This window comes from Pipistrellus kuhlii, unplaced genomic scaffold (genome assembly GCF_014108245.1).
Source record: "Pipistrellus kuhlii isolate mPipKuh1 unplaced genomic scaffold, mPipKuh1.p scaffold_m20_p_14, whole genome shotgun sequence".
In the NCBI taxonomy this organism is placed as follows: domain Eukaryota; kingdom Metazoa; phylum Chordata; class Mammalia; order Chiroptera; family Vespertilionidae; genus Pipistrellus; species Pipistrellus kuhlii.
Window position 1 is genome coordinate 5,194,698 of NW_023425449.1, and position 17,459 is coordinate 5,212,156.

The 17,459-nt window shown below is 39.8% G+C and overlaps 1 long non-coding RNA gene across 2 annotated transcripts; it reads right to left on the reverse strand.

Moving 5' to 3' along the window:
• Positions 1 to 2,506: 2,506 nt before the first annotated feature.
• On the reverse strand, positions 2,507 to 17,252 carry LOC118718676. Of its 2 annotated transcripts, none has more exons than XR_006741538.1 (6): positions 17,204 to 17,252; positions 15,487 to 15,648; positions 13,029 to 14,150; positions 9,011 to 9,056; positions 8,360 to 8,461; positions 2,507 to 2,621 (listed from the first exon to the last, which is right to left on the reverse strand). It is a non-coding gene; the product is annotated as an uncharacterized LOC118718676 (long non-coding RNA). The 2 variants fall into 2 exon arrangements; XR_006741539.1 differs by having other exon boundaries at positions 13,029 to 13,063; positions 15,448 to 15,648.
• Positions 17,253 to 17,459: the final 207 nt, after the last annotated feature.

Genomic DNA, 17,459 nt, shown 5'->3' on the forward strand with positions numbered 1-17,459 from the left:
CTGCAGGAATGACATCCCAGGCCAAGGTCTGGAACCACTTAAAGAGCCAGTGTCTATAAGAGACATGACATATGACATCTCTATCTGCCATTTATGAGTCTAAATGAGATTCTGATCCTTCCTCCCAACTTAAAGTTGGTTGGAAAAGACCCAGAAAGAGATTCTGAGAGATGGGAGTGGAGACGGGAGTGCGGCGATGACTCCAAACCGAATGCCAGCCCTTTCACTCTTTTGCAAAGACCCCTGGTTAGCACGTGGGTGTGCTAAACAGTAGAAAGGAACAACCATTTTTCATACTAATTAAATGCCTACTATTGCCCAGACATCTAGCTACAGGCCCTCGTTACCTCTCTGGGGTCCTGCCATCAGGATAAGGATATGGACTCACCTCCCATCTCAGTGTCCTGGCCTCCTAAATGTCTCCATACTTGGCCCCTAGCTCTTCTTTCTTGCCCTGCATATTCTCTGCAGACTTGCTCAGTCTCCTTGAACATGGGCCTCCCTGTCACTGACTGGCTGCTAACCCTTTTATTCTGTCTTAAATGAGCTTACTAAGTCACTCTATTTATTGCAACTTAATAACCAGTCAAGGTCCATTTTATATTTTGCCTTTTTTTTTTCCAGTTACAGTTTACTTTTACACCCCCCACACTGAGGATCAATCCCAGGGCATGTGCCTTGACTGGGATTGGAATCGTGACCTCCTGCTTCATAGGTCGACGCTCAACCACTGAGCCACGCCGGCAAGGCCACTTTCAATTATTTTGTGTTGGTTTTCAGGTGGATGGCATAGTGGTGAGGCAGTCATACTGTGCTTTACAAAGGGTTCTCCTTGGTGTTTCCAATCTCCACCTGCACCATAATGGTTATTACAGTATTACTGACTATATTCCCTATGCTGTCCTTTACTTCCCCATGACTATGCTGTAACTACCAATTAGTACTTCTTAATCCCTTCACCAAAGTTCCTTTTAGACACTCCGTCTTTGTGAGTCATTCTTAGTGGCTGTCTTTCCTGCAGCCTGGTAACACCCTGTTTTCTCACCTACACAACTCCTCCTCCAGCTGTGAGGGTCCTTTGACCCTCCAGTCCAGTTTAGGTTAGGTATTCTTTCTGGGCTAGCTCATCGTTTTAGAGAAGAACCTCCTCCTGTATCTGGCTCTGTCCTTCCTATGAAGACTCCACTGGGAGAGAAAGACAACTGGCTTCTCTCTCAGTTCCTCGCTCATTTCACCCCATGGAAGGAAGAGTGAGGGGTGGGATTCCGGGTTTGGGAGGAGGAGCTGAGGAAACATGTCATGAAGGCCTCGTTTGTTCTCTCCCTCCCCGTTCTTCTACCCCTGGAAGCTTCACTGCCTGAGGATGCTTGCATTCTGGCCTGTTCTCTGCCAGGTGGTAAGAGCTTCGTTCTATGGGGGAAGCTTCGCTGTCCCATTAGACCAATGTGGGTGCGTTAAGTTCAGCTCTGGCCTGAAGTGTTCTTAGTGAGGCCTCTGGGTGACAGATCTGGTACCACATCCTTCAATCAGTTGTTTTTTTTTTTAATATATTGTTATTGATTTCAGAGATAGAAACATCAATGATGGGAGGGAACCATTGATCAGCTGCCTCCTGCACACCCCACACTGGGTATCTAGCCCACAAGCCGTCATGTGTCCTGACTGGGAATTGACACATGACCTCCTGGTTCATAGGTTGAACACGCAACCACTGAGCCAAGCTGACCAGGCCCTTCAATACAGTTTTTATCACAAATAGCACCCACCTGTTGCTGTGTGTTTCTCCCCTGTGACTTTCAACGGACTCAGAACTAGAAATAGCGAAAGGCCGTGCTTCACGCCTCCTTCAGGATGGTTTTCAGTATAGTCAGAACCAGTTTCTTTCTGTCTCTTCTCCTTCGCCTGTAAATTCCCAGAAGACAAGGGCCATATTCTTTTCCATGTTTGTATTTTGAGTTTATCTCATTATCTGGTTCAGTATCTTCGGTGAAGGGATAGATGAATGGAACTTTTAATACCACATGCATGGCTCATCATATGTCTCGAGACAGAATTGTGTGCGTAAATAATGAAGGATGCATTCTTGTATAATGAATGGTGCGTACTGGAGTGCTCTGTGTAACTAGCTCTGACTCACTTGCACAAACTGCCCCTCACAATGGTGCTGCAAGCCTGGGGTTCGGGAGCACTTTCCTCACTGCTTGGATTTTCCAATGCTGAGGACGTTGCTAAGGGATTAGCATTTCCAGTGTTCTGGCCTGGGTGGTGCTGAGCTGTTCAGCCCTATCACCCAGAGCTGAATCATCCACGAAGCACAGCATCAGAGCGAGGTGATAGCATCCCGTTCGCCCATGATCTTCTCTGTATGATTTTCCACTCTTCCCTTTATAAACCAATTCTGGCCCTTGACGTATGATACTTTAAACCATAACAGCATCTTCCTCAGCCGTCCTTATCGCAAATGAGCTGACCCAGCATCCACGAAGCCCAGGATGGAGAAAGAAAACCAATTATTTTTTTCTGAATAGTTTTTCCTTTGAATTCTTATGCTCCTTCCCAGAAATGTAGTTGTGTTATTTTTATCCTGAATTAGGTGGGTCTCTTTCCAGGAGACTTCCTTTCTGAAAGCAGTGGGAAATACGTCAGAATGCATCCTCAATTTCGACACATTAAAAATCATTTTTATTTATTTACTTATTTTAACCCTCACCCAATGATATGTTTGTTTTTTTAAATATATTTTATTGACTTTTTACAGAGAGGAAGGGAGAGGGATAGAGAGCTAAAAACGTGGATGAGAGGGAAACATTGACCAGCTGCCTCGTGCACACCTCCTACTGGGGATGTGCCCGCAACCAATGTACATGCCGTTGACCAGAATGGAACCTGGGACCTTTCAGTCCACAGACTGATGCTCTATCCACTGAGCCAAACCGGTTTCGGCTGTTTTTTTGGTTTTGTTTTTGTTTTGTTTTTTGCTTTTTTAGACAGAGAGGAAGGAAGAGAGAAAGAAAGAGTGACATCTATCAGTTGCCTCCTGTGTCCATACCACCTGGGGATTGAACCCACAACCTGGGTATGTGCTCTGACCAGGAATCAAACCTGTAACCTTTTCGGTGGGTAGAACGACATTCCCACCAACTGAGCCCTCCGGCCAGGAGAAAAACATTTTATTTATTAATTAGCCATCTCTAGTCTGGGTTGATATTTTCACAAAAGAAGCAGATACTAATTTGAAGATGATGCTTTACTAGGGTGCTGGTCTCAGAACCCTAGTGTCCACACGAGGGCACTCTTGTGACTAATCCCTTACCAGGGTGCCGTTCTCAGAATGTCCACACGATGGCACTATTGCTGTTTCTGAGAAATAATGTGAGAGGAGCAAGAGAGATTCTAATGGCCAAAGAAGTTCTTGGCACAAAATGATTTGTGAGCCATTATTGAGAAATGACCCGAGTTATATTTTTCAATGCACCTCTAAATTTTATACATGCTTCTATATTCACATACTCTGGCCATTCAAATAATTTGTAATATAAGGAGGGATGTGGTGCATAAACATTCACCAAAAAGTTTTTACAGGGAGAAGAGAGCAACCTACAACAAAAGGCCATCATCATGATAGGTGTTCCTACAGGAGACATAAATTCAAACCTGCTTTTACAGGAAGACTAGCCTCATGCTTAAGGAGTTAAAAAAAAACTGGCTTGAAATAATAACAACATCTACTTTATATGGTTGCTCTATCAATTAAATAAGAATATTTATTAACCCAGAAATTGACCCAAGCCATTATGTTCAATTAATATTTGACAAAGGAGGCAAGAGCATACAATGGAGTCAAGACAGTGTCTTCAATAAATGGTGTTGGGAAAATTGGACAGGTATATGCAAAAAAATTAAAGTAGACCACCAATTTACACTATACACAAAATTAAACTCCAAATGGATAAAAGACTTAAAATGTAAGATTGGAAATCATAAAAATCTTAAGAGAATCCATAGGCAGCAAAATATCAGACATATCTCACAGCAATATTTTTATGGATACATCTCCTAGGACAATGGAAACTAAGGAGAAAATAAACATATGGGACTACATCAAAATACAAAGCTTCTACATAGCAAAAGAAACCATCAACAAAACAACAAGAGAGCCCACTACATGGGAGAATATATTTGCCAATGTTACATTCCATAAGGGTTTAATTTCCAAAATTTAAAGGGAATTCATACAACTTAACAAAAAGAAGATAAACAATCCAATCAAAGAATGGGCAAAAAACCTAAATAGACACTTTTTGAAGGTAGACATACAAAAGGACAAGAGACATATGAAAAAATGCTCAAAGTCACTAATTATTCAAGAGATGCAAATCAAAATGACAATGAGGTACCATCTCACACTGTCAGAATGGCTATCATCAACAAACATCACATGCTGGCAAGAGAAAAAGGAACCCTCTTGAACTGCTCATCAATCAGAAGGAATATATGCACCACTATGTTCACAGCAGTGTAATTTACCATAGCTAAGATTTGAAAACAGCCTAAGTGCCCATCAGCAGATGAGTGGATTAGAAAACTGTGGTACATTTACACAATGGAATACTATGCTACTTTAAAAAAGAAAGAACTCTTACCATTTGCAACAGCATGGACCTGGAGAGCATTGTGCTAAGGAAAATAATCAGTCTGGAAAATAACACATATGATCTCATTCATTTATGGAATATAATGAACAACATAAACTGATGAACAAAAATAGATTCAGTCATAGCCTGGTTTGGCTCAATGGATGGAGCGTCCACCTGCGGACTGAAGGGTCCCAGGTTCGATATTTTGGTTGCAGGCACATCCCCAGTAGAGGGTGTGCAGGAGGCAGCTGATCAATGTTTCTCTCTCATTGATGTTTCTAACTCTCTATCCCTCTCCCTTCCTCTCTGTAAAAAATCAAATATATATATATATATATATATATATATATATATATATATATATATATATATATCCAAAGACATGGAAGCATCAAAGGGACCATCAAATATCACGGGGAAGGCAAGGGAGGGTAGGGCAGGGAATAAGGAGGGTAGGGAAATGGGAGTAAGAGATCAACCAAAGAACTTGTATGCATGCATATTAGCATAAACAATGGACACAGACAAAGGGTGGGGTGAAGATCTGTGCTGGGGGACAGGAGTAGGTGGGGAGAGGTCAATAGGGAAAAAACGAGAAATATGCAGTACTTTTTTTTTTTTAAGAAGTTATTTATAGGCTAAGCACAGTGGTTGGTGGTCCAAAAAGCCTATTGGTTGTAGTCATTGATGTTGTCCTTGACAATGATGTTATTTCCATCAGTGATTAAATCAGGTAGGGTGTACACAAGTCAGGAGAGTTTGGAAAACGATACGCCAGGAATGCACTGATGGGCCCACTGAATGGATTCTCCTTCTTCATGCCCTTATCCTGTAACTTGAAGCCCCTTCCCCACCTCTGGCTTTGGACAAAGAGTGCATTTTGCTCTGCCCATTAGGATGTTAGCAAACATGCCACAGGTAGAGGATTAGAAATCCCTTAAGTATCTCTACTTATCTTGCATGGTTGAGTTTTCTTGAACATGAAATTCTAGCAGCTCCATGGAAGCAAGCCTAGAGTAGCCTGCTGGAGGCTGAGAGATTGGGCAGAGATGAGTTGTCACAGCCAAAGCCTTCTTGGACCAGTCCACACTCTAACATGCGATATCGAAGCTCAGCCAAGGTCAGCAAAGCTGTCACCTAACTCAGCTGACCACAAAAGCATAAGTGAGCCCAGTCACGATTAACCAAGCTCAGTCCAGATCAACTAGAGTTTAAAACTAAATTTAATCCTAGTTATAATGACCCTGGGTTTTATTACCAAAAAATTATAGGCCTCGGACATTGACTACCTACCATGACCTCTCCAGTTAGAAATTTGGGATCAGAACACCCTAAAGGTTTACTAAGATCAAATACCTGGAGATGATGATTCTCATTGTAACAGTAATAACTGGAAATGGTGGCTCTATTACTATGGTTCAGACAGAAATGTGGTATTTAGAGAGAGATGCACAGACTCAGACAGCTTTAAGGGATTGATGGAAACCACCTGGTGTCCAGACCCCAGAGTGCCATAAAAAGTTCCAGCAAAGCAGTCTTAAAAATAGTTTGCAGGGTCGAACACTATTCTCGTACACTTATGTAAATAATCAGGCCAACTTCAATGCAAACACATTAGTTTTACTGTGATTTTTCTCTCTATAATTACCCCACATCTTTGATAAAATGTGGGGTAATGATAGAGAAAAAATCATGTTTGCACCTTTGAATATATTAAATTCTAATCATGTTTATTCTCTTTGAGGTTTTGCTGTATACCTGTAAACTAGGTTAGATCCTCAATTGTAATTTCTTCAAATATCTGACTTTAATTCTGCCAATGAACATGTCCAATTTTCTCCCACTCTTCGATGTGGAATCGTTAAGAACAAAGGATGTCCTTGAATCTCCTTAGAAGGGACTCTACCAGGTCCTACTCAGTACCCAGATGGCAGCCAAACTAGTAACTTAAACCTTGGATATACATCTCACAGTGAAAAAAAGGCTCCATCTGCCATCTGGTTCTGTTCAAATTAAATGGACTAGGAAGAAAGTAACCAGCACCAAGACAGACGGCTTCTTTCTGGGTCACCACTTCAAGACTTCATACTTTAACATGAACTCTCTTTTTTTTTTAATTTTCTGTTACTCTTGGATTGGCCTGGAAATGTAATACCACCACTTATATCATTGCCAAAGGGGGCAAACTCTCAAATTCAGAACAACTTATTTCAGGATAGGAGGAAATCTAACGGGCCCCTTGCTTGAGTGGGCAAATGCGGCAATCCCTGCAGCTGAAAACATTAAGTGCCACCTTAGTGGAGTGGTCTGTGCCGGATAGGATTTATCTTTGTCTGGCGCTTACTGGGATTCAATGGTAATGGGCACGACCACTTAGGACTGGGTAATAAACCCAGCGAAGAAACGAGGGCCTGACAGACAGGACAGTTCTTAGGAATAGCCTGGGCAGGGGCCACTCAGGATATTCCACCAGTGGCTGGCACTAAGCTGCTGTCATTGCACACCCATAGGATGAAACAAGAAGGCCGACGTTGGGTGGGTTACGTATTTGGATTCTGGAGGATACGTATACCACCTTAGGGAATGTTGCTAACTCCTACCTATAAGACTACCTACACATCTACACAGACATTTTAACATTTCCTAAACTGGAACCTGCTGACACACAAGATACCAAACTCATTTTGTTGTCAGTCTAGTCCATTTCAGTCAATGACATCAGCAGCTGCTCAGATGAAAAGGCTTGCAGTCATTCTTATTTTTTACACTTTCTCACAATGCTAATAAGCATATCTTATCAGTTCTTCCTTTTAAATATGAAACTTTTCATTATCCTTCTTTTCTAAGCTCCTATTGTCTTTCTCTAAGAGAAAAAGAGATCTGTAATTACCTCCTAACTTATCTACTTGCTTCTACTTTGCCAACTTTACTCTTTATTATATTGGAACAGCTACAAACATTTTTCAAACATGAAAATCAGGTATGTCATGCTCCCATTGAAAGTATAAACAGCTATCTATAAATAAAACATCAATAAACAGGTCCTCATTATGTTCAAAATAAAATATCAATGTTCTTACAAGACCTACAAGTGCACATAATATAAACTGACCTCCACTCACTTCTCTGACTGTATTTCCTATCACCCCCTTCCCTTTCTCCATCTCATTCCACTGGTTGAGAATCTACAAATGGCCTTTATTTATTTATTTTTTTTCTGTAGCCAAGCTTTGCCCTACCTTAGAGCATTCATACTTGCTGCGCTTGTCTGGAATTTTTCTCACACTGATAAAATGTATGTTTGCTCCTTCATTCCAGACTCTGCCCAAATGGACCTTTCTCAGCGAAGCTGTTTGTATGACCATAGCTAATTTAGGTTCCCAGCCCTTACCCTCTTTCTGCTTAGCTATCTTTATTCTATCTGTAGCGTGTTTCCCTACAGGAAATTCTATTATTAACATATTTGCTCACTTGAGTCCACTAGATCAAGGATAATAACAGGCCCAGTTATATAGTACACATTCAAAAAACCTTCTTTGAATGAATGAATGAATGGAGGATCACTACTATCTGTGTATAAGCAAGCAACTACTCGATAGAACTGAGAATTTAGAGATAGAATGTTGATTTTTCACCATACTTATAGAACAACATCCATAAAAAGCTAATACTCATGAATGATACACAACATTTGAAGATGAACTTTTGATTTCAATCCTTACCTTTCCATTCTGTTGTACACAGAGATATTACACTCAGTGAAACTTTAGTATTCTTCACTGGAGTCCACATGATTCTTGGAAATAAAAATAGCAGCACAGCACCTGAAACATAGTAACCACTCTATAAATAACTATTACGTCAATACATGTTGGAATATTTGTTCTCATCTTAGTCAGCTGATGATGCATGGATCCTTGATTTTTAAATAAAATTAGTTTCCCAGTATCATTCCAGAATATGCTATTGATTACCTGTAAACTTGATATTAGAACTTTGTATTTTCCCCTCAACTTTTAAAAAATATATATTTTTATTGATTTCTGAGAGAAAGGAGATAGAAACTTCGATGATGACAGAGAATCATTGATTGGCTGCCTCCTGCATGCCTCCCACTGGGGATCAAGTCTGCAACACAGGCATGTGCCCTTGACCAGAATCAAACGGGGACCCTTAAGTCTACAGGCCAATGCTCTCTCAAATGAGCCAAACCAACTAAGGCTCCCTCAACTTTTTGAAGGATTTTGTCATATGTGTAAATTACTAGGAAATTAATACTGCTCCCCAAAATGACAGATGATATTTAAAGTATTGTTGATTCTAAGTAAGCATTTGTAATATATGTTTTGAAGGAAAAAAATACTAATGCTTACCAACATTTACACGTGGTTTTAATTCGTGGACATTCTTTATGTAGCTCTAGAAAGAATTATAAAGTGTTTCATTTTATGATCTCAAGTTTTTGATAAAATATTTATATTTCATGAGGCTTTTGAATTTTGGACAATAAACTTTCATAAATACTCACTGTAATATAATAAACATTTAATGTCTTGTATGGAAAATTTAACTAAAAGTTAAAGCAAACTCAGAGTTTTCCCAATAGATATGAAAGAGTGGGTTCTGTCATACTCACTTTAAACCCACTACAGTCTATATCTCATAAAATAATATTAGTGAATTTACAGTCATTGTATGTGCTTGTGTTGATAGCATAAGCACTGCTAATTTTGTTAGCAATTCTAATAAAATCTGAAATTAAATATATCATAGTGTACGACACCTCACAAAAGGTCTACATTCACCACAAAAAACTGTTACAAAGCCGAACTATATTTTATTTTATTTATTATTTTTTAAAAAATATATTTTATTGATTTTTTTACAGAGAGGAAAAGAGAGGGATAGAGAGCTAGAAACATCAATGAGAGAGAAACATTGATCAGCTGCCTCCTGCACACCGCCCCACCAGGAATGTGCCCGCAACCAAGGTACATGCCCTTGACCCGAATTGAACCTGGGACTCTCGAGTCCACAGGCTGACGCTCTATCCACTGAGCCAAACAGGTTTCGGCCGAACTATATTTTAATGATCAAGGGGAGTTAGTTTTAATGAATTTCGCTGAAGAAAGCCCTTCACATCCTCTAGTATTATTATATACTCCAGTAACCCAGCTCCAGTAGAATTATTCCCTGGGGATCTGCTGGAAAGGCTATAAATGGTTCATGATCTTACACAGATGCCTAATGTACAACAAGAGATTAATTTTAAAGTAAAAAGAGACCATTAATTGGTTACATTGGTAACAAGTGGTATGCTGTGTCATGTTTCTCAAGTGCACACAAGAATTTAAAGATTCCTATATATAATATTTTGGAGAATCCTTACATTTTAAAGGCCCTGTTTTGATAATATAAAATCAAGACATCAGGGAGATGCATGACATCTCGCTTACCCCGATACATTTAGATAAAATCTGGACCTAAATGGATGGCTCCTATATGTCATTAACCAACAGATGCAAGTGAAAAGTATGCGTGTGGAAAATAAACACAAGGAAATTTGTAGTGGTTTGTGTGATTAACTCAAACTCATGTATAACTTGGGACTTCTGATATCCAATTTTCAATTCAGAAATCTGGATTACATTTAGTTCTAACTCTGTGAAATAAACATATAGTATTATTTAAAAAAACTGACAATTTATAATTAAAGCACATAAGATATTAAAATTTGCTATTCTATAATCTGTTGTTCAAATTCTGTGTTCAGACATTCTTTGGTTGCTCAGCGTTCTCATCTGGAATATGAGAGAGATGAGGACAGTGAAAGATTCCTACATGAGATACTGAATCAATGCCTATGTCATCTTGGAAACCAAAAGGTAAAAGATCAGCTTCTGAAGGTATTTCATCAATCTTACTGAGCATATTAAATGTGCATTTAAACAAAACTGTTTTAATTACCGCTTAAATGCATTCAGAATACCAAAGACAAAGATTGAAGAATTTTATCTCCCTTAGCTTGATTTTATTATACTTAGCACATTGCTTAAAATGGGATATCTAAAAAAAATAAAATAAAAATTACCCACTTAGAAAGACTTTGTTCTCTCTTCATGACAGAAGAGGCCAGAAAGAAAGACAATGGGTTGGTTTCTGTAGTAGAGAGCCTTAAAGAAATCTTAATCTCAGAAGTCATCTTACTCCATGTTGTGGAGCGAATGCGAGTGAACCACCACTGAAGTCCAGACCAAATTAAAATTTAGGGAGTCTTTATTAGCCCGCAGGCAACTGCTCTGCCTTTCTCCACGCAGGGAGTCCAGAGAGCAGCTCTGACCCTTCCTGCAGGACCACTTTTAAGCACATTAACCACATCCTGTTTTTCAGAGAGGGCAACCCAAGACAAAACAGTTTTTCCCAAGTAATGTGAGGGTCTTACAATTGACGGCCATGTTATCCTGTTCTTCTGTGAAAGAAGGCCTACGTGGGAAGAGACCGTATCTCAAGGCCTGGCCTGGTGTCAGCACTGGCAACTCTATCTGGGGCATAGTCCATAGCCATCTCCAACTGGAATGGGCAAGGCCAAGTCGGCTGGGAGGAAGCATGTTTCAAAAATTCTCTCTCTTAACACTCCAAAACACTGGCCTGATCCGCTCCAGGTCGCCATCGATCACATTGTCAGGATAAACCATCTAGACAGCTGGGACACATTGGCTCCAGAACTCTGGGATGCCACACACTCTGACGGGACAGAACACTCAAGGAGCTGTTTATCGCTGCATGGGAGCCAGCCAAGGTGCAGTGATAAACACAGGCCTTCCTGAGAATGTGCCTTCCCACACAAACACCCTCAAGTGTAAGAAGGGCATAATGATCACTGGCTCAAAAAAAAATCAAGATAAAGACTGAGGTCAGTCTTTTCGATAAAGCACCGGGACAGCAGCGGTGTGAGCCAAGGGTAAGGGAAATAGAAGATGCATAGTAAAGGGTCGAGAGGATGGCTATCTGATGTGACACGAGTCCAGCTGCAGTGGCAGGAATTACACTTGATCTAGCTCACCTTCTCCTTGTAGGTTTCCCATGAAAAGAAACTTACTTGAGTCTCCACAGAAGTTTCCCCAAACAGGATGGACTTACTCTTCAAAGCATTTGATTTTAATAATGGACTGTGGGGACCTATGACGAATAGTCATTAGCACTGCTTTGGACAAAGGTGCACATCTCCAACTGACGAATGCTCATTCTTAGCAGGTTTATAGCCGATGTCTAAGAAATCTGTCAGAAGGCGAAGTGGAGCTTCCGGGGACAGCCACAGTTTAAGTGACAATGGCCTGATCCCTTGCCTCCTTTCGAACAACTCAGAAGACCGTTTTATTTTCAGAGCCCTTTATACAATCCACTGAGGCAAGTTCATCGCACTTCAACTTCTAATTCTGCTTCCCTCACTCTTTTTCTGTGTTTGCCCTTGTTCCCCCACCTCCAGAGAGAAACCTAACAACTGTGAAAATTTATCTGTTTCCTAGAAAACAGAGAGGCAGGACACCTGCAATCAGATGACCAGATACAATACGCATTTCAGATTGAGATCTTGAGGAATATCAAAATAAACAACCATTTCATGTTTAGACTGAGGATTTATGGGGGAATGGATCTGATTAAAGAAAAGAAAAACGTTTCGAGGTTTGACCTGACATTTAAAAGCAATCTGAAAAATAAATAAATGAATGAATGAATAAATAAATAAATGCAATCTAAAATTTTTTCAATGAAAATAATTCCACGAATTTTCCTTTGCTTTTACAGGTACTATGGAAGACGTGAAAGACAAAATGCATCCATGTCTCCAAACTTTTTCACAGGTCTCGAAATGGTCATTATATTGATCAATGTCAAAAGTAAGTATCTAACTCAGCAGGCATAAGACTAACAGGCCAGAAACACTCTCATTGATAATGATGAATGCTTAGCTATGTTTAAAATCATAAAACCAAGAGAAATCTGTAGTGAAATCATTTTGGCTCTAGCATATTTATTACTTTCAATGCATTTTTTACCTATCCATCTCAGCATTTAAGAAAGAAAATTTATTTGGTGAAATAATTGTTGGGGATTCCTCATAAGCTCTCCACACTCTGCCCCGCTGGACCTAGAAAATGTAGTATGTCAACTTCATGAGGCGTTTGGCCAGTTACTATGCTAATTTAGATGCTTTGCCAAAAGCAGGAAAACATGAACAGTATAACTTTAAAAATGGCAACTGAGAGACTCCTGAAAGGAGAATCCACTGAGAAATGGTCTTTTCACAGGGAGGGAAACTGTCTTCTCCCCACACTATAAATTAGCATTGTTACTGTTCTTACAGATTTGGCTACCAAAGTGGTTACTCACCTCCATGATGCCTTTCCAGATGGTGCAGAGGTGACCTGCGGGTAAAATCTCAAGAATCAAGACCATTGCTTGTTACTAGTCATCAAACAATGTTTTATATTGTGATTATTGTTTGGAAACTGTTTGAGGGAGGATGTAGGTCAGAGGAGAGAAGATAAAAACTGGAGCTGATTTTTATAGTGTTTGACTCTTTGCAGAGTGGGCAACTGACTCATTTTCTTCATTCAAGAGTAATACAGAAATGAGGAAGGCACTGGGCTTAATTCTTTGCTTCAAAGGGACCAAGAAAGAGAGCAGAAGAGAAAGATGTGTAGGTCAGGTAAACAATGTTAGTAACGGCACATGGTGGTAGTGACAAAGGTCACAAGTTGATGTCTAGACTGTTCAATAAAGCAAAAGGTACATGTCAGAAATGAGGACACTGGAATAGGATGGTGATATAAGCTTTTGCTCCTAGCAATTCATCATCTGGAGATCCATTTTCTTTGGTGGATCCCACAATTTGCACCTCTCATAATGGAAGTCAGAGTGATTTTCATGGTCAGAGTGCAGGCTAGGCTGTGTAACAAGACTAGAACACAATGTCTCAAAAGAGAACTTTATTTCATTCTTATGTAAGAACAGCTGTCCCACCCATGAGCTTTGACCACTTACCTCTGGCAGGAAGTTTGGGCAAGTGGATTGGTCTTTAAATACATGACCTTAAAGATGAACCTCATACTTCACATATTTCACTGGCCCTCGCCAATTCCTAGCTGGAAGGGAGGCTGAGATATGTAGTCTCTGGTTAAATGGACTGTGCTGACTGAATTCAAAAGAAAAGAATAGGTCCCGAAGGACCGTTAGCAACAGTTGCTACAAGGATGTGTCCTCTAACTATGCAGGTACATATAAGATGACCGAGGGTTAGCCAATGAGATCAGTTCCACTGGGTGCTTTGGACTAGGTCATAGCTGACAGCAGCATCTTCCTCGTATTCTACCTGGGTGTGTCCTAAGTAGTAGGTGCCTTCCTGCTTGAGTGTACTTGCTTCCTGCCACATTCTAACAATGGTTCCTCTTGGGTAGCTCCCCAGAAGTGCAACAGCTTTCAGAACAGCATGCATAATATTTCATATATCAGCTGAAATACAGGATTTACTGGGAAAGCTTATGAGCCAGAGTTCAACAAGAGAAGCCACTCTAAACCCCAGACTCCCCTTATTCCCCCAGGAGGCACACAGGGCAGGCTTTCCTGGCGAATGTGCCGTAATACTTCATTCTTAGGATTCTCTCTTCTTATAGGGTGATACGATTTTCTCGGTGGAGAAGTAAACAGACTGCATGTTAGAAGGCAAACGTAGCCCTGGCTGGTGAGCCTCACCCCATGCACTGAGTGGTCCTGGTTCAATTCCTGGTCAGGGCACATGCCTGGGTTATAGGCCTAATCCCTGGTAGGGGGGTGAGCAAGAGGCAGCACAGGTGTTTCTCTCCTTCTCTCTCCAACGTCAATAAAAACTTATTTTTTTAAAAAAGGCAGACTATATTTGGGGTGCCCACTTTTTAGAGGAATTCTCCAGGGAAACCAGTAGCCCAGCTCTTGGAATGTGAGGTTGTAACAATTTTAGCTCCTATGTTACAGGGAAGCTCAGATTGACTGCACTTCCCCCCAGTCACCACTCAATGATTGAGAGATCAGACAACTGCACGTAGGCTCTTGGGATCTCATTGGATGATTCGCTTCTCAGATCTATTGATAGCTCTCTGTGTTTCTGATTGATTTTATGAATCATTTGTCCACTCTTCTCTCTCCTTCCAGAGGAAATTAGTTTCTGTGGTATACAACCACGACAACTGACTAACAGACTATTTGTAACCCAGAGAAATTTAAAACTTAAACAAGCAATTGAATTATATATTTTGGGACTGGATCCCAAGTAAAGTAAGATATTATTGTTCCCATTTTATATATTAGGTGTATAATAGAAGCCCAGAGATAGTCACTATTTATTGGTAATTTTACCTAAAAACAATTATTAAATGGAAGTGGTTTAATGCAGACTGCCATGCCTTTGAAAGCACCTGGTACACATGTTCATTTGCAGTCTTAGTTATTACACGTGACCAATCTGTACTTAACATGATACTTTTACTGGTGTGGATATTACTACATATTTCAAATACCTGACATCTTGTATATATAACTATTAGATCTAGACAGTTTAAGCCTTCCAGGACAGTAAGAAATTGATCTCATACAGCTCAATCGGCGAATCGTCTGACAATACAGGGTCATAATGAATTATCTCAAGCTTAACCATTTTTCTTGCCATGGATTTCCATGCTCTACAAAACAGCAACCTGATGTATATTTACTATTTCCCTCAATGTCAATAAAATTAAGAAGAGTAACCGTATCTTATATGTGGTAAAGAGATCACCTGCCAGAAGGATTGCAGTTGATTTAACTTAGTAATCACTCCTTCAATCTACTGCTCTCTTTGGAAGCTACGGGCATACAGGTAACGAGGTGTCATTTGGGAGCATCTTGCAACTTCTCTGATGAGACACGTGAATGATAGCTCCATCTCCCATGTTGGTTTGAAGCACGACATCACAGCCGAGTATTCACTTTCCTCTTGCTATAATCAAAGAGAAATGTTAGCATAACTCAATTCTAGGACAAAAGACCCTAAAGAGGTGGTTGTAACCGATTCTAACTGTTAGATATTAAAAAAAAAACATGAATCAGAAAAACAATCAGGTAAACATTAGCCTCTTCAACTAATTTGCAAATGTGTAAGCACATTCACTGTTTGTACCAACTGATATGTGTGTGTGATCAATTAGTGGAGGAAGATCTAATTAATACTATGTAAAAGCAATATTTGAAGGAAAAATAACTGAAAATTCTCCAAGTGAAAAAGAAGATGAGCGTGTGGGTGAAATGTACATCCTGAGTTACAGAATTAATAAAGCAAATTTTATACTTAGACAAATCCGGTACAATTGCAGCATAGACTTATTAAAAGACTTAAAGTTGAGTATCTATGGTAATAAAAATGGGTTAAATGCTAATGGATTAAACCCATATATTTAACAAGTGTGTATTTGTATGTAAAATTAGAAAAAATCATACAGATAAGGTACTTGTAAGTACTTTCTAAAATGAAATAGTACAGTGAGTTAAAAATAAAGATATGCAAAAAAGTACCCGTGTTTGTACTTTTAAAAAAAACAAACTTGTGCACCAATATTAATATTAAATCTATTAGTATCTAGGGCAAAAGTGTTAATGCTAATAAAGACCTACAGAGAAGATATTACGATCATTATTTGTATGCATATAGCTTCAAATATAAGATAAAAATTAATAGAATTAGATACTATCACACTAGAAACTGGTGGATTAAGCAGTAACATTATTTAACAAAATTAGGTAACAAGACCTAATGGACCCACTTAATGATTGTATGAAATAAATAAAAGAATATTTATTATTCTCAAATTGGAGGCCTGATGCAGGAAATTCTTGCAAGAGGAGGCCTTCCTTCCCCTGGCTGCCAGCCCCAGCTTGGTTTGGAAGGACATCTGGGAGGATGTCCAGTCTAATGAGCAGATTACGCCTTTATTATAATAGATGTACAGAAAGCCACTGGGGAGGATGTGGCCGTTGTCTGGCCCAGAAGCTGAACCCAGGCCAGAACGGAGGTTGCTTTCTGCAAACCCCTTTAGAGACTGTCTGATCATAACTGGTGATCATCCCGACAGAAATCAACACCACGCTTTTCCTCCTGCTGTGTGCTGGCTCCTGAAATAGGTTATTGTCCTGACCTGGGCAAGCACGTAAAGTACTTTCCGTACCTGATACCATTCACGTACTCATACCCATGACTACCACCCCAATGACCCTTCACACCGTATAATTCTTGGTGCCTGCCACGCGGTGAGGGGATCCATTTCATCTTGTAGCTGCCCAAGACATGCCTCAGATGTAAGCTTTTCTTAAGAAACTCTATTAATTTCCAGGCCAGAGTGACCAGTCTCTTTCTTAAAGAGGTAGATTTTTAGTCTAGGGGCTTTTTAAGAACATCCATTCTTAAAAACTATTTCAGCCGTGATTAGTTTGGCTCAGTGATAGAGTGTCAGCCCGCGGACTCAAGGGTCCCAGGTTCGATTCCGGTCAAGGGCATGTACCTTGGTTGCAGGCACATCCCCAGTGGGAGGTGTGCAGGAGGTGGCTGATCGATGTTTCTTTCTCACTGATGTTTCTGACTCTCTATCCCTCTCCTTTCCTCTGTAAAAAATCAATAAAATATATATTTTTAAAAATACAGAAAACAATGAAATATACAATCAAGAAACAAAAGGACCAAATAGTTCTATAAAAGAATAGGAAAAAAACCCAAAAAAACAAATTAAAAAAACACCTCCTACTAATCAAGTAAAAAAG